At 45.9% G+C, this 25,016-nt stretch overlaps 3 pseudogenes; all 3 read right to left on the bottom strand.

Moving 5' to 3' along the window:
- Positions 1-1,711: 1,711 nt before the first annotated feature.
- On the bottom strand, positions 1,712-5,221 carry LOC124685884 (annotated as a pseudogene).
- A 4,242-nt stretch (positions 5,222-9,463) lies between these two features.
- On the bottom strand, positions 9,464-17,773 carry LOC124689147 (annotated as a pseudogene).
- A 2,720-nt stretch (positions 17,774-20,493) lies between these two features.
- LOC124689146 lies at positions 20,494-24,192 on the bottom strand (annotated as a pseudogene).
- Positions 24,193-25,016: the final 824 nt, after the last annotated feature.

Raw genomic sequence — 25,016 nt, 5'->3', positions numbered from 1 at the left:
ACCAGGAAGATATTTAGGTTAGAGGAAATGACAGTAGCAACGCTAAGGTTAGGACGGGTGGAGTGAGAGGTGGGGGAAAACGGAGGTGAAGAGGGGAGGATCCGAGCCAGAGATCGAACCAGAAAGCCGTGGCAGCTCAGCTGCCAATGTGACAGAGGAGATAGCCCTGAAATTGTCGAGGCCAATGATGATGTCCTTCCAGATAGGGGTCTCAAGATAGTGGTGGTCCCCCAAGTCGCGGGAGGCGCCCCAGCCGTAGTTGCGCCGGAACCAGCATGCCCAAGGAGCGGTGGAGCTGGAATGGATCTTGGTTAGGAATTTTGCGAGATGCGCAATGTTTTGAGCCGAGAGGGAGAGCACCCCAAGGCCACCGAATTTTTTGGGGGTGCAGACATCAGGCCATGCCACCTTGCATTGCCCGCCATTACAGGCTTCCTCCCCAGTCCAGAGAAAGGCACGACGCTGCTTGTCGATGGCTTCCACCACCCCAGCTGGAAGGATGCCAGCGCTCATGGCGGGTGCAAGCATGGCAGTCAGGGCCGAGTTAACAAGGAGCAAGCCCCCCCCCCCCCCCAATGGGGAGGCAGCTGCCTCTTCAACCAGAAAGCCGCATGTCGCTTTTGGTCATAATCGAAGCGAAGTCCGCAATACGGAGCTTGTGAGTAGAAAGCGGAAGGCCAAGATAGATCTGGGGAAGGAGGAGACGGCACAACCAAAGGTGGTAGCCATGCCAAGGGCTGAGTGCTCGTCAGTTTTAATGGGAACAAATGTGCTTTTGTGAAAGTTAATAACCAGACCAGTGGTAGCAGAGAAGGTATCTAGCACCGCCTTGAGGTTAGCGAGGTGTTCAGGAATGGCCCTGATAATGATGAGGGTGTGAGGTCGTCAACCAGGGGGTGAAGGAGCAGGCCCTCCCGGGAGTCCTGAAGAAGCATCTGTTGGAGCAGATAAGCAATTCAATCTCTGAGAGTGAAATGCCAAGTCTAGAATCTAAACCATCAGCAAAGCCCTTCAAGAACGAACTTCCAAAAGATTACAACTTATGAGTGTAATTTCGAAAAACTGAAGGCTGACAATATGTAACAGGGATGGAAACTACACAAAGATGAGGCCGGAGGGTGACGGCAGCGGCAGAGAACAGACCGGCGACCACATTAGTAGGTTATCTGACGCAGGTCAAGGACCTCGTCGCCCAGCTGTCGAGACGTGCCCCGGCGCCGTCGCATGTAGTGATGTCGATCAGCTCAGGCTCACTGGCTCAGGCACGGACCGGCTCTAGCTATCCATACTCATCTGTAAAGCTACAACACGACCCTTCCGTGGTTCTCGCGGTTGCCTAATATAGATATTTTTTAGTCTGAATTCGGCATGCAATGCACGCACAAGGTTTGTTAGGAACAGAATAATTCTGTAGGAACACCTATAAACTATGAAGCTCTTTGGACTATAGAACTTGCAACAAAAAACTCATGCGACTCCTTCCTATTCTCTGGTTCTTTGACGAGTCTAATTAAACGTGTTTCTATTTTCTTGGGAAGACCAATAAAAAAATCATAAAAGGAGCTGGAATTCTCTATGTTTTGCATTTATGTGCTCTAGAAATGCACATCACAAATGTGAAGGAGGTACCATGGAAGAACCGCCAGCCTGACCCAAACATTACAGGAGAGATTAAAATAGGAAGAAAACTCAACCTCCATTTCGAAAAAAAAAACAAGAGGAAGAAAACAGAGACAGGAATTACAAATGATCCATTCCTGAACTGCAACCAATTGAATACCGAATTAGCAAATGTAGCAATCAACTGAGTCTGTGAAGGTAACAAGACACATGTGGCCAATAGTTCCCTAAGTTTGAGGCTGCATTCATACTACCAAAGATCAAAAATATATTACGTGACAAGTGAAACATACATAACTAAAACTCACATAATTCATCAAAGAATAAGAACTAGGACACATCATAATAACTATAAGCCAATTATGTTTCCAGGCAGGAACAAATATTTGGAGCTTATCAGTGAAAGAAAACAGAGAGCAGGGTCATGAACCATGCATTTATATCCATTGTACATACTACTTGGGACACATAGTATCGTGCTGCTTTCAGGTACGCTTCATCTTGGGCATCGATGCAACTAAAAAATGCAAACCTCCAGAGCTTCAAGAAAAGCAATGCTCCAAACCATACCCAGAGACCGAAGACAGTTCCAGCAATCATTGAGTAGTACAGCCAATGGGTTTCAAGTTCATGGTGATCTTCCTTTGCCCAATCCTGTGTTGTTGTAGGGATCGAATTGTTTCTACATGGAATGCTCAGAGGAAGACCACATAGTCCCCGGTTGTTGCTATAAATGGAGGGGTCGTTGAGTGTTTGGATCTGATTGCCTGTAGGTATTTCTCCCGACAGAACGTTGTTGGAGAGATTCAGAAACCTGAGAGCTTGTTCCAAGATAGGTCAAGAGATTCAACATATTCCAAGTTACCAATGTTACTTGGGATAGGACCAAATAAATTATTTCTTGACAAGTGAAGGAATCGAAGGGCTTCAAGGTTAAGCAATTCTCCAGGGATCTCACCAGAAAGAGAGTTGCTTGATAAATCAATACCGATCATGATCATAATTGTTCTACCAAAAGTGTAGCCATGCCCCTTCCAGATTACGTCAATATGTTCTTTGTATTTGTAATGTGCAATGCTAGCGATACTGCCTCCATGTGCTTCTGGTCTTGTCTCATTCGTGTGATTTTTTTTTTTTGAGAATTCGCCCATTGGCATTTATTCAATCGACGACATAAAATCTAGCTGAACAACCTCAGCTAGAAATCCAGGGATAGTATCATAAGAGACTACAGAAACATCTAAAGAAAGAGCAGCTCGCGCACAAGCATGTGCCACTTTGTTCGCTTCTCTTTTTACAAAACTTACTGAAAAACCCTGGAAGTTTGAGAGTAAACACTTCATCTCTCTAACCAACTGGGAGCACAAAGACTGTTGCTCCTTTCCTCCATTCCACGCCTTCACAATTGTTTGACAGTCTGTCTCAATAGCAATCCAGGGCCACCCCTTCGAACGAGCCAGCAGCATTGCATCTCTACAGGCTAGCATTTCTGCTGTAAAGGGATCGGACACATGCGAATAATTATGAACCTCCACCGTAACCACCACCCCAGCTTCATCTCGGACAACTATTCCTGCACCTGCCATTGATTCTAATGCAGAGATAGCTCCATCGGTATTTATCTTCAACCATCCAGCTTGGGGTCTTTGCCACCTTGGAATGATGCTATCAGCAATCACTGATTCAGTCATAGGAATATCCAACGACTTTACAAATTCATCAACCAGTTCCATAGATTTTAACGGCTAGTATTTCTCCTCTCCATGATTATATTTATTCCGACTTCCCCAAATTGCCCACATGACAGAAACCGCTACAGCTGCATCATACTTCTTGATCAAAGAGGGATCAAGAATATCTCTCGCCCAGGTTGCAGGGTTCAGTTTTGGCAATGTCGTGTGATTAAAGTAGTAAAAACTTGCTGGTATCAAACCTGTAAAATTGTTTTCAGCCAGGTCAAGAAGTTGGAGATGAAGGAGTTGTGATACCTCCCTAGGAATATTTCCATAGAACTTATTTGATCGAAGTCGGAGAACTCGTAGCAAAGGAAGGCTTGTACCTATCCATGAGGGAATTTCACCAGAGAACTCATTGTCTCCGAGATCCAAAGATACTAGGCCTTGCAAGTTCTGCAGAACTGGTGGAAAGCATCCTTTGAGGTTATTGTTTGAAAGATCTAATGAAAATAGTGAGGAAGTCACATTATTCAAGGCTTGAACTTTCCCAACGAACAAATTACTTGAAAAATCCATGTAAGTAAGGCTATGCAAGTTCCATAAGCAAACAGGGAGCACTCCCCATAGGAAAGTGTTTGATATGTCCAGGACTAGAAGATGCCTTTGCAGACAGAAAGGCTTGTCGATGATACCTGCGAATCTGTTTCCGGACAAGAATATATATCTGACAGAACGAAACCACAAGCTCGCAGGAACCTCTCCCTCCAATTGGTTTGTGCTAAGGTCAAGGAGATCTAAACCTGATAAATTACCAAACTCCAACTGTAGCAATCCAGTAAGGTAATTATTGGACAGGTCTACCACAAACAGCTGTGATCCCAGTTCTTTGGGGATTGTGCCATTGAAGCGGTTGCTAGAAAGGCTCAGGTATTCTAGGGACTTCCACATGCTGATCTCCTTTGGGATGCTTCCAGAAAAGATGTGTGAAATATTGAAATAAAATAGTTCAGTCCAATTTGAGAAAAACTCAAGTGGAATGTTACCACTGAGATTGTTGCTCCCTGCCTCAAAAAAGTTCATTTTGTTCATCCTGGAAAAAGACAGTGGTAAACTTCCAGAGAGCATGTTAGAGTTCAGTTCCATGGTGGAGAGATCAGTAAGATTACCGAGCGACTGCGGTATGACTCCAGAGAACATGTTGGAGCTTAGATCAAGTCTCTCTAAATTAGGGACCATATCTGACAAGTTCTCTGGAATTGAACCTGAGAAGGCATTACCGGAAAGGTCAAGGATGGCCATCTTAACACTTGTTCGGTTCAGGATGAACTGAGGAAAAGTACCATTGAGGTTGTTATCATATAGCTGTAAGACCTCCAAAGTGGAGATAGGTCTGAACTTGGCAGAGTCTGAGTTTGTGAGGTGGTTACTTCCTAAATATAACTCGATAATGTTTGGGAGATTGCTGAGTTGGTAGGGGATGGCACCAGCAAGATTGTTGTTGCTCAAGTCTAGAATAGTGAGGTTGAGCAACAAGGAGATGTTTGCTGGGATGACGCCAACAAGGTCGTTATTGTAGAGCTCAAGCACAGTGAGGTTGTGGAAAGCTGCAGAGTAGAAGGCGTGTAGCGTACCATTGAGCCCCTTGTTGGGAAGTTGGAGTTTGGTAACATACCCAGCACTATCACAGGTGATGCCTAACCAAGAGCACATAGAATTGGCAATCGACCATGAGGACAGCGAGTTGGCCCCAATCAAAGTGGACTTCCATCGGAGCAGTGCTTCTGCTTCCGGGTTGATAGCCTTGGATGTGCATACTAGCAAGAAAATCGAGATGTAGAAGAGTTTCTGTGGCACCATTGCAGCGGCTTATGGTGTTGGTAAGAAAGAAAATGGCAAGCTGAAGGGTGCTCTATTGATTGGCTTAGAATTAGATAGATTGCACATGGATTAGAAGAAACCATCACTGCAGAAAATCAAATGCATTGTCTTGCTGTCATTGTAGACTTCAGACTGGGGTCGATGTGAGAGAGAAAAATAAAATATGCCGGTGTTTTGAGGCCATCCAATTCCGAGCTTATCAAGGAAGTAATTACAACTAAAGAGATGTCTGATGGCTGATGACTAAGACTGCCCTGTATGTATGTGGTTGTGGCTGTTTGTTAACACTGGGTCAAAGTCAAACTACCTGCATTTTCTCAAGTACAACGACCAAATCAGCAATTCAATACGTAAGAGTGAAATATCAACATGTAGCTTCCAAAAGATCACTAAGCAAGAAAAATAGCCATTCGTGTGTTCCTTAGCAAGACCTGCATTTGCTAGTTCAATCCGTGGTGCTTCTGTATGTAAAATTCAAATGTTTCACTAGCACGCAGAACCACTGTATCAGATTGTGATTTATGGTTTCAACTTACGAATGGATGCTAGAAAAATTGAACATCTGTAAAAGGGGTGGGAAACCCAAACCGACGAGGCAGAGGTCTGCGGCAGTGGCAGTGAGAAGCTGCGATGAGGGCCGCATCTACTTCCTCTCCTTGGGGTCCTCCGACTTGATCTTCCAGAGGCGACGAAGGCCGTGCCGCTCTCGCATCTCAGGCACGCGTGTACCTGAGAGGAGAGCACGACGGCGCGGGCGCCGGAGAGGAGGAGCCCGGCGCAGTGCGGGTTGGGAGAGATAGGCATTGGAAAGGAATGGTGCACGGCGGTAGGACGGTGGTGGCGGCACCGCCGCCGGATGAGGCAAGGCGTCTTAGGCGTGGCAGAAAAGAAAGAAAGACCAGCAAGATCAGGTTGGGCCTTGGGCCAGGCCCAGCGAAGAAGTGCACAGACGTACGCGCAAGAACACCTAACGCGAAATCCGTTCAAAAACTGGAGAAGATTGACGGCTTTCTAACAGTTCTCTCCCTCGACAAACATTGGCAACATTAGAGTGAACCTTTCTGTCCATCCCTCGTGTGACGGTTGAGGTACCGTGATTTACGGGCGATCGGTGTGGCGATCTTGCCCATGGATCCGGGCGCCCATGGACACCCGACCCGAATGGGTAGGGTATGGGTTGACTATTTCGTCTATTGGTCGTGCCCATGGGTAACCCGATTAGTTATGGGTAGGGCATGGGCATAAGGTTGTGCCCGTGGGTAACCCGATGGGTCGCCCGATTAGTATTGATATAAATATAAATATAAATATTCTATATAACAATTAGTCTTTTATTTGATGTAAATACACTTGATACCACACACAAAAGAAAACACTTGGTTGCTAGGTAGCAAGACACTAGACTTAAACTTCTGTTAAATTTGTTTTGTGCCAAAGCTAGTTCTTAGTTCCTACCGTTCCATGTAAAATACGACATGGCTTCCACGTTTTTCACTGGCACGGTGCCTCACTAGCTCCTGAAGTGATGCATGGATCGGTAGTCTTCCAGTTAGTACCACCCCACCAAAAGAAAAAGGAATGTAGGGTTAGTTGCCTATATAAGGAACCGCAAAACCAAGTACCCGAGACTTGAGTGTGATATGTTTTCGGTTGGAGTGTCTCCTGCATTCATGTATTGTAATGAATGTTTTGTAAATGACCCGATGGCTTTGCAAAGCTAAGATGGTGCTATTTGATGGATTGTCTACAGACCCGATGGGTGCCCGATTGGGTCGGGTGACCCGATGGGTGTGGGCATGGGTATGCGCTTAGACCCATGGGCAGGGTCGTGGGCACGGACCTCGCCCATTTGTTAAATGGGCATGGGTCTAGGAGAGGTCGACCCGGTCAAACCCGACCCGATTGCCAGCCTTATGTGGCGATAGACGGAACCTCCTGGGCTCCGGCTGTGTGCGTCGCCGCTGTTGCGCCGGGCTTCATCCAAGATCTCTGGCGCGAGGTAGATTCTGCCGCGATCTAGGGAGGATCTCTCCTCTCCCCAACCTTTCCCATCCACATAAGCCTTCTGGGTGTTGTCTAGGGCACATGGTCATAATATATGTACTACCTAGATCCAGTGGCGTACGCAGCTGGGTGGCTGGGTGGGTCGTGGCCCACCCTCATTTTTTGGAAAACCATTAATATTTAGTCATTTGGGTAAATTTTTAACACACATGGGCAGGAAAAATTAAAAATTAGGGGGTGTGCCCACCCTACAAATTTCCTGTGCGTCCGCCACTGCCTAGATCGGGATCTCATTGGTGTTGGCGATCGGAGAAGAGGAATTGTGGATCAGATGGCAGGGATGATGCGGGGGCTGAAGCTTTCTGAGGGGGAGAAGAAGGGAGTGAAGCTGAAGAAGGTGGAGGCAAGGGACGGTGAGGCTATGGAGTGGAAGGCGATTGGGAAGCTGATGTCGGAGAAACCAGCGATCGCCGGGGCGATGGAGGATGCGTTGGGCCCTCTCTGGTGCCCAATAAAGGGTATAGAGTGCAAGGATCTCAGTGAGAACGTGTTCCTCTTCACATTTAAACAGGCATCTGGGAAGAAGAAGGCGGTAGAGGAGGGACCGTGGACGTTTGATAGAAGCTTGCTGATCATGGAGGAGTTTGAGGCGCATAAAAATATAGATGACTATGAATTCAGCAAAATTCCCATATGGGTTAGGATTTTCAAGTTGCCTCTGGGGTTAATGAATAGAACCACGGGTGAGGAGATTGTGGAGCAGATTGGAGAATATGTGGGGATAGATGGAGTGGAGAACGGGTTAGCGGTAGGGAGATATCTCAGGATCAAGGTGAAGATTAAGGTGGCTAAGCCATTAATGAGGGGTACGATGGTTGAGATAGGAGAGGAAGCAAACCTGAGATGGTGTCCGTTCCAATATGAGTTCTTACCTGATTTCTGTTTCACATGCGGTCTCATTGGTCATATGGACAAGGATTGCTCGGTCAAGCTAAAGAAGGGGGAAGAGCCTCAGTACGGCAAGTGGCTGAAATGGGTGCCACCCAAGAGACACGGGTCTGAGGGTAGGAGGAGCTGGGGTGAGAGTGGTTATCGGAGGCAGCATGGGTGGAGCAGTGGCGGTAGCAAGTCGGGGAGTGATGGCCCATCATGGAGGAAGGATGGAGTCCTTAGTAGAAATGAAGATAGAAGTGGGAAGGAAGGGGAGAAGGAGGGTTCTAGTCCTTTAAAAATCACTAGTGGGGAGGCTAAGGGAGGAGGGGAGGGTGCAAACAAAAGCCTATGTTTCGAGGAGGAGAGTCCGGAGGAGAAGGGAGGGGGAAGTGCTGCTGAGAAGGGGAAAGGAGGGCTTAATGTCTCAGATGATATGGTGGTGGTTGGGAGGAAGGAAGGTGAGTTCTATGGTGTGGGGAAGGTGTTGAAGGAGATGGAGGAAAAGGATGGCGAGAAGGAAGGTTAAGGGGTGTCTATGCATGGTCATCTCGATCGTATGGTGGGTGTGGAGCCACCTGTACTTGTGACTGTGGGCCAAGCAGGGAGCTGGGGAAGGAGAAGGAGGTGAAGGGTGGGAGACATTTTAAGAGGAGGAACCGGCCTGGTATGCAGTCGGAGGAGAAGCTGGGTGTCGATGTTTGGGGTAAAACAGGAGGCGAGCATATGGAGGTGGATGTAGAGGCGGGGGAGAACAATAAGAAGCAGAAGGGAGCAGATGGGAGTGCTAACAATTTGAAGATGAACGCGGGGCTGTCGGAACAGCTCCGCGAAGCCCAATGAGGATTGGAGGATGGAATGGCCGGGGTTTGGGGAATGGCCCGACTGTTCGTGGCCTTCAGGATGTCCTGAAGGTGGAGGACCCCGATGTGCTGTTCATATCGGAAACGAAGATGGATAAAAGGAGAATGGAGTGGGTGCGATGTCAGATTGGTATGCCAAACATGTTAGTGAAAGATAGTGTGGGGCAAAGTGGTGGTCTAGCGTTGTTCTGGAGAAACGGCATCAACATTAACCTGTTGGGTATGCCATCTAGATATCACATCGATGTTGAAATTACGGAGGATGATGGTTTTAAGTGGAGGTTTACAGGGTTCTATGGTGAACCAAGGCAGGCGGATAGGGATAAAACATGGAGATTGCTTAGGACTCTAAAAAATCACAGCTCGTTACCATGGTTGTGTGCGGCGGATTTCAATGAAATTTTGTTCGACTGGGAGGAGGGAGGTGCTCCTAGACCGCAAGCTTGCATGGATAAGTTTCGCATGGCGCTGGAGGATTGTGAGCTTACTGATCTAGGCTTCAAGGGAGATGCTTTCACCTGGCGAAATAACAATCATGATGCGGCGAACTACATTCGGGAAAGACTTGACCGAGCAGTAGCCTGCCCAGCATGGCGAAATCGGTTCCCTCTATATACAGTTACTGTCAACACCCGGATTTTTAAGTCCAGATGCCTGTTATGCCATACATCGCAATCCCAGGAATATTGTTGTTGCGAGACATAACAGTTGAATATCATAAGTCATCATTCATTACATATCATAGTCGTCTTACAAATAGATCCCATGATCCAATATTACAAGAATAGTTGAACTATTGTTTCAACACACATCACAAATACATAGCGGAAGCGTAAAGATAAGGGACTCTCTAGTCCACAGGCCAACGCTTGACGTCAGAAGATTCCCTAGTTGTCGTAGGCGTCCTGCTGGTTGTCCTCTTCATACTGCTGTTCTGCTTCATAGTCTGGCCATTTGAATAGCCAGGGACAAAGCCGTGAGTACTTTAAAGTACTCGCAAACTAATACTAATGTAAGTACTAGCCATTCTAGTAAGGGGGATGCTAAGTTCTAGTTTCTTTTGCATAAAGCCAATTTTAGTTCACAAGTATTTGAAATAAACACTCTTCATGTGCTAACTAACTCAAATGGGAACATTAGTGTCATTCCCACAACTCAATGTGTTTTCAAGTCAAAGTCGCCATTTCAAGTTCAAATCACAAGTCACCCTTCACATGTCACCTTTTAGAAAAGTTCTGATGACGGAACAGTATGGCCTTTCCAACAGTCCATAACCGTGGACGCGGCTATTCGAATAGTTCTACACTCTGCGAGAGGTCGTACACTTGTGCCACAACATTTGCAATAATCCGTCGGGGTTAAGCTGGCCCTGATTTATCACACTCCGTGTGCGGACTACCAACCATAACCTTTCACCTACATACCCTAGTATAGGCACCTCTCCCCATGAGCTTGGCCTCCCAGTGAAGACCAACTGTCAGCCTGGGAACTGCACAGGGCTTGGGCCGGACAATTCACCTCATTCACATCATTTCACATCATTTAACATTTCAATTGGAGGCAGCCTCGGCATAACCCCGATGACGCTTGTTTAGAGGGAACCCATACTAAGATACATAAACTTCCAGTTAAGCCCTTACCCATATCAGGTATTGTGGGGGTACTTGCAAAATTGGAATGGTATCGCATCCGAACCCAACCATCAGTTTTGTAAAATTCACCAAGTCATTCACAGATCATATTCACCTTCAAAATCTTTCAATAGAATGAATCATCATTCCAAGGTTTTCAAAGTCATTTCATTTCACAAGTTCCCATCTAGAGTAGTCACTTTTATTGGTTAGCACTAGCAACTAGTCATGAGGGGTGCTAACTAGCTTATAGCTTTCTAGGCTAAGTTTGGTGCTCTTATTCGCTTTATATCTAGACCAAGTGAATCATGAATCAAAAAGTACTTTGATAAAACAAAAGTAAGTAAGGCTGGTAAAGTAAAACTGGGAAATAGGATCATAAACATAAAGTAAATGGGTAATGCCTTGCTCATGGTGAGCTTTGCACTTTGCCAGAGTATTATCTTGCAACAATAGAACTTGCAAAGGTGTTAGCTTGCAAGAGTATAGCTTGCCTTGGGGGTTGAGGTGGTCAAAGTGGTCTTCTTCTCCTTGAAAGTAGTCTTCCTCCTCCTCTTGATACTCCTCGGTACTAGCGTCTAAAATACGAATACGGGGTACAATCACCAAGCAATTCATTGGCTATTCTAAAAATCACATGTACTCACACAAACTATTCTATTCACCCAATTAATACAATTTGGTGTATTGGTGGTCTTGCTTGAGGAAAAATAATTTCCTCTCATTTCATATGTAAAAGATAGTTTCCATATAGTTCTTGAGGAATAATTTCCTCTCATTGAATCTTCTTTAAGATTTAATTTCTCAAACAATCACTCATGAATTCAGGTTGTCTTAAGTCAACCATTCATCATCATCATTTGAGAAAACGATTTAAGCGAGGCGAGAGATACCCCATACTATTTAACACTTCTACAAATGATTTAAAATCTCCAAGTATTTCATATGAGAGCATTTGACCAGGGGTCCAAACTTCATATGAAAGTACATGGGACAAGATTTAAATGAAGTGAAACACCTCATATACTTTACACAAATTAAACTAGCATCACACATTACTATTAAGTGGGTAGGTGTGTTGTTTTCTTAAAAAAATAATTTCCTCTCATACTAACTTAGGAGTTACTTTTAATTACTTAGAGAAATAATTTCCTCTCATTATCTTATTAAGATTTAATTTCTCTTATGAATAAGATATGACCTAGATTGACCAAAGTCAACCTCTTCATACTTATCATCTGGAATATGATTTAAATGAGGTTCCATACCTCATGCAATTTAATACTAACATGGTAGTGATTTAATGTCACCAAATAACTCAATATGAGATTGTATAGACCATGGTCACTACCTCATGTTGAATTACTTGAGACCAAGATTTAAATGAGAGGAATACCTCTCATATGATTTAACACATAGTTGTAACTAAGTTAACAACTACTATTGAGGTGAGTTAATATCATCAACAATTCATATGAAACATATATGACCAGAGTCTCTACCTTATTTTGAATTGTTCATGACAAGATTTAAATGAGAGAAAAACTCCCATGTGATTTATTAATAGTTTTGGACAATATCTTTGACTAGAATAGCCATATAGTTCTTTAATTAAGCTAGGCCATGGTCTTTCAAAGTAAGCATGGCATATTGTTGCAGAAACAATTAGTGTAAGTCAAAAGTGAGCTATGAGAGTTGGAATTACTTAAATAACTATTTTGGTTGATTTTTAATAATTATGTGAAGTGGTAGAAGTCTCTGACTTGTTATTTTTGTCACATTAATTCTACACAAGATTTGGAAGTGGAACCAGTGGGGTTTTGTAGATCTTTTCAGTAGCTTTTGAACCATATAAAGTTTGCTAAATTTGGCCAAGCCAAACAGATTCTATTGAATTTCAAACACAGGGCCAGTATTGCATTGGTTTGAATTGAATTAAATCGAATTTGACTAGACGGGCTGGCGGGAAAGAAATTGGGCCGAATCAGTTTGAAACGCAGCAAAGAAGAGTTGGGCCGGCCCAGCTAACGCTGCGGGCCAGCTGACAGCAGGCCCCACCCGTCAGCGAGTGACTCACCCGAATCGGTACGCTGCGATGCGCGCCGTTGGATCAGAAGCAGATCGGGCGGTGTAGGGGCGTCGTCTTCGTCGGGGGGAGATGCTTGCTGTAGCGGCGGAGGTAGGGGGTCGGCGGTGCTCCTGGACTCCGGCGAGGGTCAGCGACGTGCGGCGACGATGTTGTCGAGGAAGAGGAAGCAGCTGGTACCGGCGGCGTCTCCGATGGTGGCCGAAATCGATGGCGGCGATCTCAGTACCTCCGCGGGCTCCGGTGATAAATTGGATGGCTAGCGGCGGCGATGTGCGAGTGGAGAGAAGCGGAGGAGCTTGAGAAGAGAGAGGGAGTGAGTTTGCTGTGGAGGTGAAGGCGCGGGGACGGCTCCTTTTATAGGACGCGAGGTGCCGTGAGGGGCGCGGCAAGGGTGACAGTGACGCGGCGATTCCGGCGAGGGATAGGGGTAGGCGAGGTGGGCGCTAGGTAGGCGACGTCAAGACGGTTCGATGAGCGTCAACGGCGCTGCAAGTCTTGGCGTACGGTGGTCGGGCGAACGCGTGTATCGGCGCGGCCGCGGCGGGTGGAATCGTCCTCTCCGGCGACGGCAGTACGAGCGGGTGACGCGAGCGTGTCCGGCATGCTCCACGTGGCGTGGCGAGTACCATGGCGAGCGGAGGCGGTCGGGGTACGACGGAGTACGGCGAGCGACGCGTGGCCAGTGACGTCCGCGGCGTGTACTGGCGCGACGTCATCGGCATCCTGGGCGATTCTGGGCGCGCGGTTTCCGGCGACTGTCGGTGTTATCCGTGGTAATGGAGATGCTAGGCGTGGCCAGGGAGGTGAGGTGGTGCGTTTGGACACGGTGGCCGTGGCCAGAGAAGAAGAAAGGGAGGGGTGGCTCGACATGGTGTCCATGGCCGACATGGCCATGTCCATGCCATGCTAGGCTTGCTCTCCTAGGGTTTCTATGCTATGGAGTGAGAGAGAGAGGGCCAGGGGACAGGTAGGGTCGAGTGGGGCAGTAGGGTTAGGCCAAACACCATGCAAATAGTGTTTTTGATTAGTTCCATATTTGTCCAATTCAATTTCTTGCAAAATTTGGTTGATCTCAAATGGATTCAAAAATTGAAAGTGGTGCATTTGGTTAAGTTGCAAATGACCAGAGACAACTATGTGTGGTGGTGAAATTTTAAAAATCAAAGAATTGTAAAATTTGACAAAGTGAGATTGTTGCACATATTAAAAAGTCCTAACTTTGCATGAGCATAGATTTTTATCCAAAGTGAATTTGGCATGGTTGTCTTTACAAAAGTTGTTCATCTTGATGTCCTCTTGGATGACATGCAAATAATTGGGAAAGTTTAGTTTGAAAAACTTGAGATAGAGGGGCTCAAAGTAGTGACCAGATTATAAAAGACAGATTTGACCATTATTCTATGTGTTCACAAATTGAGTTTAAATTGGATTTGATTTGTGTTTCTTTGATTCCAAAAGTTGTAGTAAGTGTTTATTAACATAATACAACTAATGGTGAAGACCAAAATGGGCTAGGGTAAATATTTGCAAAAATGGCATAAACCATATGTGAGGGTTTTATGAATTTCTAACTTTTATTCTTTTATTTTTCTTTGCTTCCCTTTGACAAGGATGAGGTTTATTTGGGGTTAGAATTAGTTGGGTGAAAGGTTCAAACCATTTTAGGACAATGGAGGTGGCTAGGTCAAGATTTGATAGTTTGGCTAAGTGCCACATATGCCTCTATGCATAAGATGGATTTTATTTTGATTCTCACTTAAATTGGTTGGTAAATGCTTTGTTGAGTGTGTTGAGGTATTTCCAATCATCTACACCAGGTAAGCAACAAAGTTTTAGTTTTTACACAAAATAGCCATGGGCTTGCATATGCCCCTTTTTCTTATTTAAAATCACCTCTTCTTATTTTGGTTTTTCAAAGATTTGTGACAAGAGAGTATGAGGTCTAGGGTTTAGTGGGGTTCACAATGGTTCACCACCATTTAGCAAAAATAATAAAGGTAGGGTTCCAGATTTTCCTATTAGGGCTATATGCCTATATATGTCTTTTTCTTTATTTTGGTTTCTCAAAATAGATCCATTTGTATTTGAGAAGATCAAGGTTTAGGGTTTTTCTTATTTGATTTCTTTCTCTTTTATTTTATTGGGTTTGTGATCTTCACTTGATTACTTTAGGGTTTTAGGGTTTATCACATAAGCATAATAACACTTATCATGGCAAAACACAAGTATTAGGTATGAGCACTATGCATAGCACTCAAAGTAAGAAAAGTTTTTGTTGGTTCTCATTTTTGGAAAAAAGGAAATTCATTTTCTCTTTGTTTTGAAATTTGGGGTGTTACAAACCCTTCCCCCTTAAACAAATCTCGTCCCGAGATTTTAAAGAAAAGTTAGGTTCCTAAGAAAGATTGATTAGTGAGATTAACAGGGGAACATACTTGGCATGGCCTGAGGGGCTTCCTGGGCTTCATTGGCAATCATGTTGTAGTAGCGACCGTTGTTGTTCTGGTTCTTTCTTGCGGCAAAGCGGCGTTGGTTCTGAGCAGGTGCAACGGTGTTGCCGGCAATCTTGGCGAGCTTCTTGGGGCACTCATTGGAGTAGTGGCCCACAACTCCACATTCATAGCAGTTTACAGTTGACTTGTCTTTCGGGGTGACGGGGATGGCATTGCTTCCAGTCCTCGGGCCAGTGTTGGTGTTGTTGTTGTTCCCATGGTTGCTGTTGCTGTTGGGGTGGTTGTTATTGTGGTTACCTCCAGGCTTCGGGGGTCCTCCGTTGTTGCTGGTGTAGTTGGAGCGATAACTGAAGAATGCAAACCTCCAGATCTTGCAGAAAAACAATGCTCCAAACCATACCCAGAAACCAAAGATTGTTCCAGCAATCACTGAGTAGTACAACCACAGGGTTTCAAGTTCATGGTGATCTTCCTTTGCCCCATCAAGCAGTGTTGTAGAGCTTGAATCGTTTTTACATGGAATGCTCAGAGGAACACCACACAGTCCCAAGTTGTTCCTATAAATGGAGGGGTCGTTGAATGTTTGGAGCTGATTGCCTGTAGGTATCTCTCCTGACAGAAGGTTGTTTGAAAGATTCAGAGAGCTGAGGAACATCAAGTGTGATATGCTAGGAGGAATAGGACCTGAAAGCTTGTTCCAGGAGAGGTCAAGAGACTCCACATCTTTCAAGTTACCAATGTTACTTGGGATAGCACCGGATAAATTATTCCTTGACAAGTTAAGGAACTGAATGGCTCCAAGATTTAGCAATTCTGCTGGGATCAGACCAGAAAGGTAATTGCTTGATAGATCAATACCAGCCATAAGCATAACTGATATTCTCTTGAATGTATAATCTCGTCCCTTCCAAACTATGTCCATCTGACCATCATGTGAAGAAACTGAACCATTGCTTCTGAATGTATAATTACCTAATTGGTCGCTTGTAAGGACCATGGCTATGAAAGTAAAGTTGCTAAGACTTGCTGGTACGGAACCCGTGAGATTATTTTCAGCTAGGTCAAGCAATTGGAGATGAGAGAGCTGTGATACCTCCTGACAAATACTTCCATGAAACATATTTGACCGTAACCGTAGAATTCTTAGCAAAGGGAAGCTTGCCCCTATCCATGAAGGAATTGTTCCAGAAAACTTATTTCCCCCCAGATCCAAACGTACCAAATTTTGTAAATTCTTTAGAGCAAGTGGAAAAATTCCTATGAAGTTGTTATTTGCCAGATTTACTGATTCCAGCGAAGAAAAATCGTTTTGTAAGGTTGGAACTTCTCCAACAAAAGCATTGCTTGACAAATCCATGTAAATAAGATTGTGCAAGTTCCATAAACAATCAGGGAGCACTCCAGACAAGAGATTATCTGACAAGTCCAAGGCTTTTAGATTACCTAGCTGACAAAAAGCCTCGCTGATGCTTCCAGTAAATTTATTGTTTGCAATATGGAAACCCATGACATTGGTCCAGTTCTTAAACCATTCCAGTGAGATGTTGCCGCTGAGGTGGAGATTGTTCCCAACATCAAACTCTGAAATACACTGGATCCTAGAAAAGGACAGTGGCAAATCCCCAGAGAGCATGTTCCACGATAAGTCCATGATATTGAGATTAGTAAGGTTACCAAACTCCTTTGGGATTTCTCCTGAGAACATGTTCCACGATAAGTCCATGATATTGAGATTAGTAAGGTTACCAAACTCCTTTGGGATTTCACCTGAGAACATGTTCCACGAGAAGTCCATGGTCTTAAGACTACGAAGGTTACCAAGCTCCGCTGGGATTCCTCCGGTGAGATTATTCTCCGCGAGATATAGGTATTGCAGTTTTGCAAGTCTTGAGAAGGAACACGGTATGTGCCCCAACAAGATATTGGATGCCAGATCAAGATACACTAAATTTGGTGCCATGTCTCATAAATTCTCTGGAATCAAACCCGAGAAGCCATTACCAGATAGATCGAGAAACTGCAGCCTAACCCAGGAGCGGTTGAGTATGAACTGTGGGAATGTACCGTTGAGCTTGTTACCACCTAGAAGTAAGGATTGCAGTCTGGACATATGTGAGAATTTGGTAACATCTGGGTTGGTCAAGTGATTGTTTCTCAACTCTAACGTGGCAATGTTTGGGAGCCTGCTAAGTTGGTAGGGGACGATGGCACCAACAAGGTTGTTGTAGCTCAAAATCAGAATGGTGAGATCGAGCAACAAGGATATGTTGGTTGGGATGGAGCCAAAGAGATTGTTGTTGCTGAGGTCGAGCACAGCGAGATGTCGGAACACGGCAAAGGAGAAGGCATCAAGCGTGCCGTGGAGGCTGGAGTAGGGAAGGTCTAGATGGGTGACATACCTGGCGCCTTCATCGCAGGTGACGCGGTCCCAATTGCAGGTCGGTTTGAAATGTGACCATGATGACAAAGAGGTGGAGTCGAGGAGAGTGTCCTTCCACCGGAGGAGTGCCTCTCCTTCTGGGCTGATCGAACTGGCCATGCATAGCAGCACACAAAAGGTAGTACAGAGACACAAGAGAGTTTTGAAATGGGGCGCCCTCACTGAAGGTGGCAGATGGATGCGTTGCATGTTTGTATGCCTCAACAATCAAGTAGTGAGCATATAATATAGAGCAAGAGATTGAGTTGTAGGCAGTCCCATTCGCTCCCACTACCATTGAACTTTACATATTTTACCATTGTGAGTGCATTAGTACCTACGATGGTGAAGAGACATCAACAGACTAGTGTTAGTGAAATGTGAACTTAAACGTGATTGTATTAGTCAGTGGCCCACTGAACCATAACTCAAGACTTCGTCCTTGACCCGCCAAGCAGTATCAAAGTAAGAAAGTAAAAAATGCATCCCAACTATGAACATGAATCTTATATACTCAGGACGTATTAGATGGCACCACTCACCCACTGACCATAGACTATATGTGGTGTGACATCACTAGAAACCGACTGACTTGAGAAAAAAAAAAGATAGATGAGTAAATGGGTGCACAAATTTCATAGTAAAATAGATATCTAGTCAAGGGACCGCATGAGATGGGGTGTAACCTGGTGATCCCACATCAGCCAAATAAACACGGCGGCCATGACTAGTGTCTATTTCCTTTTTCTGTCCATCACATGAAAAATCAAGCATTGGAGAACAGATCAAGGGTCTCTAAATTTGGTAGCATAGCGTGCAGGTTGTCTGGAATCGAACCTGAGAAGGCGTTAACAGACAGGTCGAGGTACTTTAGCATAGCAAAGGTGTGGTTGAGGATGAAGGGTGGAAATGTACCGTTGGGCTTGTTGCCACCCAGATATAAGAGCTGCAGGCATTTAGGATGTTGTACTCCGTATTTATAAAGTAGGTTAGCCTCCACAACTGAACGGCATCCAAGCTTGGTGGCCAAAGATGTTAGCTACGAAAGTTGCAAAGGTAAAAGAAGGAGCTCTGAATATATATGTTCATAACTTAAGCAAGACCCCATTTTCGGACATCCCATGTAGTTAACCCCTGTCAGTATGAGTTTATCTCCAGTTCACCTACTTATATTATTATTTAGAATCCCTCTACCGCAATTTGTGAAAACCTAGTGTATCTAGAGAATTGCTAGCTTTTAGATTTTAGATCAGGGTTCTCAGTTTATGGATGAGTTTTCGAAAGTCTGAACACTGGAAAACCCTAAACTAAGTGACAGCTTTTAGGCCAAAACTGAAAGAGGGTATTCGAAAATTAACTCAATTTTTAGAACATCCAATTCATAGGATTCGAATTCCAACTCAGAATAATTTGAGCTTTGTACTACTTGAGATTTTGGAAGCCATTTGACCGTTCTTCTTGCCATTTTGTTGTGAGGTCTTGATAATCTGAGCCACAGATGTGTGCCTGGCATCCATTTCTGATGACGTCAAGCTCTTACTTACATGTCTACTTTATTTCTATTATCATTCAAGTCCAAACTGAAGGACTTTGCTTTATATCCTGTCTCCTACACCCTCTGTTTCATATTAGTTGTCACTGTCTCAGTACAATTGTGTACTAAATCAGTGACAACTAATATGGAACAGAGGGAGTAGTTCCAAAGTTGGCGCTAAAGTTGGAACTAGACTTAACAATGCTACGAGTACGAGATACCTGAGAATCCAACAGAAACCATGTGCTTTTTTCTCTATTAACTTGACCAAAAAGTTAAAAAAGAATAATGCTACAAATCCTGCGACCAAAATGGTTGTATTTAGGACAAACGTTAAGAGCAGCAAAATAAATGTTGAATTCGAGCATTGGTCGAATGAACCTAAGAGGAGATGCAGGTGCGCACGCCATCGGAATCACCCACTGTTCGTCCTTTACCAACCGCCACTACAGCTACTCCAGCACAGACCCGCCCCTCGGCGCGACCTACACCACAAACCCGTGGCAGCCAAAGTGCGGGATGGGCGGCCGTGACGCCATGGTGGAGATGGACCCCGGCAGCTTCGTCATGTTCGACCTTGGCTACTACCATGCGGTGCTCAACTACAGAGCCTTCTCCAGCCCGACACTGCTCTGATCACTGGTGCCACGGCAAGGGCTGAAATCGCCAAAATGTCGTGGCCAGCACACCGCAGGTGTTCTTCCAGGTGTTCGCGCGTTCGGTGGCCAGGATGGGGGCCGTACAAGTCATGACTGGCTCCGAGGGGGAAATCAGGAAGCAGTGCGCCATCACCAACAGCTACCAGAACTGACACACGCATCCTGGTTTCTCTTCCATATGGAATTTGGCAGTGGCAGTGCATACTGTGAATTTGTTCTTGTTCATTAGTGATTTGTAACCCTTACTATTGTGATCAAAATTTTGCTACAAGTTGGTGCTAAAAAGGCCGAGTCTGCAGTTTAACTGTATAGAGAGGATATGGCACAAGTACACATGAATTATATATGATTGAAGCTGCATTCGTAGGCCGAGTCTGCAGTTTAACTGTACAGAGTGGATACGACACAAGTACACATGAATTAGATAAGATTGAAGCTGAGACCAATGACAGAACATACATAACTGCAACTCACGGAATTCAGAAGTAACACCCATTACAAGTCTACGAAACTGTATCATCAGATGTTCAGAACAGCTATCAGCCACTTCAGCTCACTTAGGAAAAGATCATCACAACTTATTTGGTGAACGAAAATAAAGGGCAGGGCCATGGATAATACATGTCTATGGAAGGTACTGCAAGTTGGAGGAAACTTCAAGAAACACTAAGGTGACAAGTGCGAAGCAGAGTGCGGTACCTCAGGTGACAAGTGCAAAGCACAGTGACGCTTCATTTTCATATGCACTTCTCTTGCAGCGCATTGATGCAACCAAAGAAGGCAAACCTCCAGAACTTCCCAAAAAACAATGCTCCAAACCATAACCAGAGACCAAAGACAGTTCCTGCAATCACTGAGTAGTACAGCCACAGGGTTTCGAGTTGATGGTGATCTTCCTTTGCCCCGCCAAGTGCTGCTGTAGAGGTCGAATCGTTTTTACATGGAGTGCTCAGAGGAACACCACATAGTCCCAGGTTGTTGCTATAAATGTAGGGGTCATTAAATGTTTGGAGCTGATTACCTGTAGGTATTTCTCCTGACAGAAGGTTGTTGGAGACATTCAGAGAGCCGAGGAACTTCAAGTGTGATATGCTTGAAGGAATAGGACCTGAGAGCTTGTTCCAAGAGAGGTCTATAGACTCCACATCTTTCAAGTTACCAATGCTAACTGGGATAGGACCAGAAAATTTATTTCTTGACAAGTTAAGGAATCGAAGGGCTTCAAGGTTCATTAATTCTAAAGGGATCTCACCAAAAAGGGAGTTGCTTGATACTCCCTCCGTTCCTTTTTAATTGACTCGGAGGGAGTAGATCATTACCAATCATAAGACTAATTTCTGTATTGAAAGTATAATATCGTCCCTTCCAATCTACTTGCGTGTGACCATCATACGAATGAGCCATACGGTTTAACATGTATGTTCTGTCACCCGATTGGTCCCTTGCATATATGTCTAGCATTGTCTCAAAGTAAGTAAAGTTGCTAAGACTTGCTGGTATGGAATCTGTGAAATTATTTTCAGCTAGGTCAAGCAATTGGAGATGAGAGAGTTGTGATACCTCCCAAGGAATACTTCCATGAAACATATTTGACCGTAGTCGTAGAATTGTTTGCCAATGGAAGCTTGACCCTATCCATGAAGGAATTGAGCCAGAAAACTTATTTCCTCCCAGATCCAAAGAAACTAAGCTTTCTAACTTGCTTATAGCAGGTGGAAAACATCCTCGGAAGTTGTTGATTGCTAGATGCACTGATAGTAGTGAAGAATTATGGTTCGTTGAGGTTGGAAATTCTCTAACAAAGGCATTGCTTGACAAATCCATGTATTGTAGGCTAAGCAAGTTCCATAAACAACCAGGGAACATTCCAGATAAGAGATTGCTTGATAAGTCTAAGGCTTCTAGATTACCTAGCTGACAAAAGTCCTCATTGATGCTTCCGGTGAAGGTGTTGTTTGCAATATTGGAAACCTTGATACTTGTCCAGTTTGAGAACCATTCCAATGGGATGCTGCCGATGAGATGGAGATTGTTCCCGACACTTAACTCTTCAATATCCTGGATCTTGGAAAAGGATGGGGGCAAACCCCCAGAGAGCATGTTCCATGACAAGTCCATGATACCAAGATTGTTAAGATTACCAAGCTCATTTGGGATTCCTCCGTAGAACATGTTCCATGACAGGTCCATTAAATGGAGATCAGTAAGGTTACTGAGCTCCTTTGGGGGATTCCTCCGATGAGATTATTTTTCCTTAGATTGAGTTCAGACAGTTTTGCAAGTTTACAGAATGACTGTGGTATGAGCCCTGAGAACATATTGGAGGACAGACGAAGGACCCTTAGGTTTGGCATCATATCGGGCAGGTTCTCTGGGATCGAACCTGATTCGCTCCCACTACCATTGAGCTTTATATATTTTATCAATGCCAGTGCATTAGTAACTAAGATGGTAAAGAGAAATCGGCTCTACAGACTAGTGTTAGTTGAATGTGCACTTAAAATCACTGGAAGATTACAAATCTATCTTTTTAGAGAATACATAAGCAGGTTAGAGGAACAATAGAACAAAGATCTGTTCTAGAAACTTATTGTGTCTTGGGATGAGTAACAGAGTGCACAAATTTCCAGTCAAGAGAGCGCACGAGATGGGTTGTACTAGTCTACAGCTTGCTTGATCAGATCGAGTATGCAAAATAGATATCTAGCAACATGGTGATGCCATACGTCACAGGAGAACACATTCCATAGGAATCCCCACACCAGCCAAATAAACAAAGTGGACATGAGTCAATTTGCTGAGATGACTAGCGCATAAGTCGCACATTCCCACCATATGAAAAATCAAGCACAGGTTAAACAAGCGAGCTACTTGTTCAAAAAAAAAAAAAACACCACTCTTGGAGATGGCAAGAAAACGCCGTTTTGGCATGCTCCTTGGCTCCATGGCAAAAGACCGATCGATGTCGCACCGCTCATATATGAGAGCTCCAAACGGAAGACTTGGAGAGTCGCGCAAGCTTTAGATGGAGATGCTTGGATTGCAAAGATTGACCTACAACGTCCCTTCACCTTGGACCACTTCCTTCAATTTGTGGACCTTTGGACAATGCTCAACACCATCCACCTTGATCCCGATAGGGCCGACGATATCACTTGGAAGCTCACGGGGAATGGCCAATACTCCTCAAAATCCGCGTATGCTATGCAATTCTTTGGCTCCACTTACTCTACTCTACACAAGACCATTTGGAAGGTTTGGGCGCCGCCAAAAGTCAAGTTCTTTGCTTGGCTTGCAAATCAAAATAGAATTTGGACGGCCGATCGCTTGGAGAAGCGTGGATGGCCTAATTGTGGCTTATGCCCTCTTTGCAAGCAATGCGTTGAGACCGTCGATCACCTTTTTGTCCGGTGCCGTTTCACCACTCGTATTTGGCGCTCGATCTTGGAGTGGATGGGGATCGCTAACGACACCGATGCTTGGACCAACTACACCTTCTCCGGGTGGTGGAACATGATGGCGGGAGGCTCCTCAAATAACCGCAAGGGTTTTGCATCCCTAACCCTCCTAGTCACTTGGGAGGTGTGGAACGAGCGTAATGCTAGGGTCTTTCGTAATAAGAGTGCACCCTCGGGTGTTGTAATTGATAAGATTAGAAATGAGGCGAGGCTTTGGGTGCTAGCGGGTGCCAAACGTTTGGGCAATATCATGCCGGGTGAGTGAGCCCTTTGTATCTTAGTTTCCTTTGATTTCGCATGTTTCGTTCATGTAAAACTCCTTCTTAATCAATAGATTGGGGCAAAGCTTTTGCGCCCGTTTCGAAAAAAAAACAAGCGAGCTAAGAAATGCGTACCTCCCCAAGAGATGGCGGTTCACCAGGAAATCAAAGGTTCGGTAAAATCATTTCCCTATCTGAGTGTCTCTCGATTGGCAGCCCCGACGAGAGTCCGACACGGCGACGGCGAGGGTCGTGGAATGGGCGTCTATGGGGATTTGGCGAGAGGCGAAGCGCGCGTCTCATGCGATGGTGATTGGGGCGCTCAAACGGCGCATATCGGCGGGAAAGAAGCAAGCGAAGGGACGACGAGGGCGGCGGCGCGCCGCCGCCGCGGTAGAGGCGAGGTATGCTGCAAATAAAATAAAGAAACGCCAGTAAGATCAAGTTGGGCCTTGGGCCAAGCCCAACGAAGAAGAAGACTATCCTGAGTAAAAAGGAAGGCAAGAAGACCATAGTAAATGGCTTCGCCGGGCTCTCGCGCCCTCCCTGGCGGCAGCTCGCCACCGGAGCACGACAGCTCGTCGACGGCGGCCACCCTCTCCCTAGCCTTAGGATCCGTCCCCTCTAGCCTCCTCCTCCCTCTCTCGCGCGCACCACCCCTGACTCTGTCGGCGCGGTCGCCGGACGCCAATGCTGTCCCCACGACAGCTGCGGCCATGGTCACCGAAGCTCCTGCTGCCGTCCCCGCGCCTCCTGGCCAGGCACACTCGACGGACGTCCCTCGCGACCTCGACAACCAGCGCCAGACTGCGTCTCCTTCCTCGTCCATGGCCGGCGCTCCCCGCCGGTCCCCAGGTACGGTGTTCTTGGATTCAATCCTCTCTTGGTACCACTCGTTTGTAGCCTCGGCTGCCGGCGGTCGGTGCGATTTTGTTCAGTTTTGGGTTACTCCTCCTAGCTTATCCCCCAGCTACAACAGATCGCGCGTCGCGAGTGCACTTAATTACCGCTTCACCTCCTTCCCTGACTCCTTCATCGTCCACTCTCACGGTGGCGCGGTGTTCTCCGCTTTCGCGGCGTCGCCGACCGTCCGTGATCTGATCCTTGCCTCCTCGCCCGTTCGCATGGGGTCCTCAGTGTACCGTCTGCACCGCTCCGCGGCGGTGGCGCGTACGGCGGCCTCCGCCTTGCCTTCCTGGCCTCCCTGCTGGGACTTGGTGCTTTTCTCGGCGGTGTCCCCGCCGCCTGAGCGCGTGCAGCGGCCGGCGGACGAACAGCCTCCGCGCGCGGACGTGGAGGAGCCTAACCCTCCCATGCATGCATGCGCTGACCGGTCCACCGGCCCCGTCCCCCACGCAGGCCCACCCGCTCTCGTTTGGGAAAGTCCTTGTCCCTCTTTCCAGCCCACGGCCCAAGAGGCCCCCTCCAACCTGGTCAACCCTATCCCCTCCCCCTCGGCCTCTCCCCTTCCCTATCATCTTAGCCGCCGCACAGGACACGCGAATCCCGCCGGCGCGTGCGATGACGAGAGAGAGAGCGCCT

This window comes from Lolium rigidum, chromosome 2, assembly GCF_022539505.1.
Source record: "Lolium rigidum isolate FL_2022 chromosome 2, APGP_CSIRO_Lrig_0.1, whole genome shotgun sequence".
Classification (NCBI taxonomy): Eukaryota; Viridiplantae; Streptophyta; class Magnoliopsida; order Poales; family Poaceae; genus Lolium; species Lolium rigidum.
This window is presented reverse-complemented; position numbering and strand designations above follow the sequence as displayed.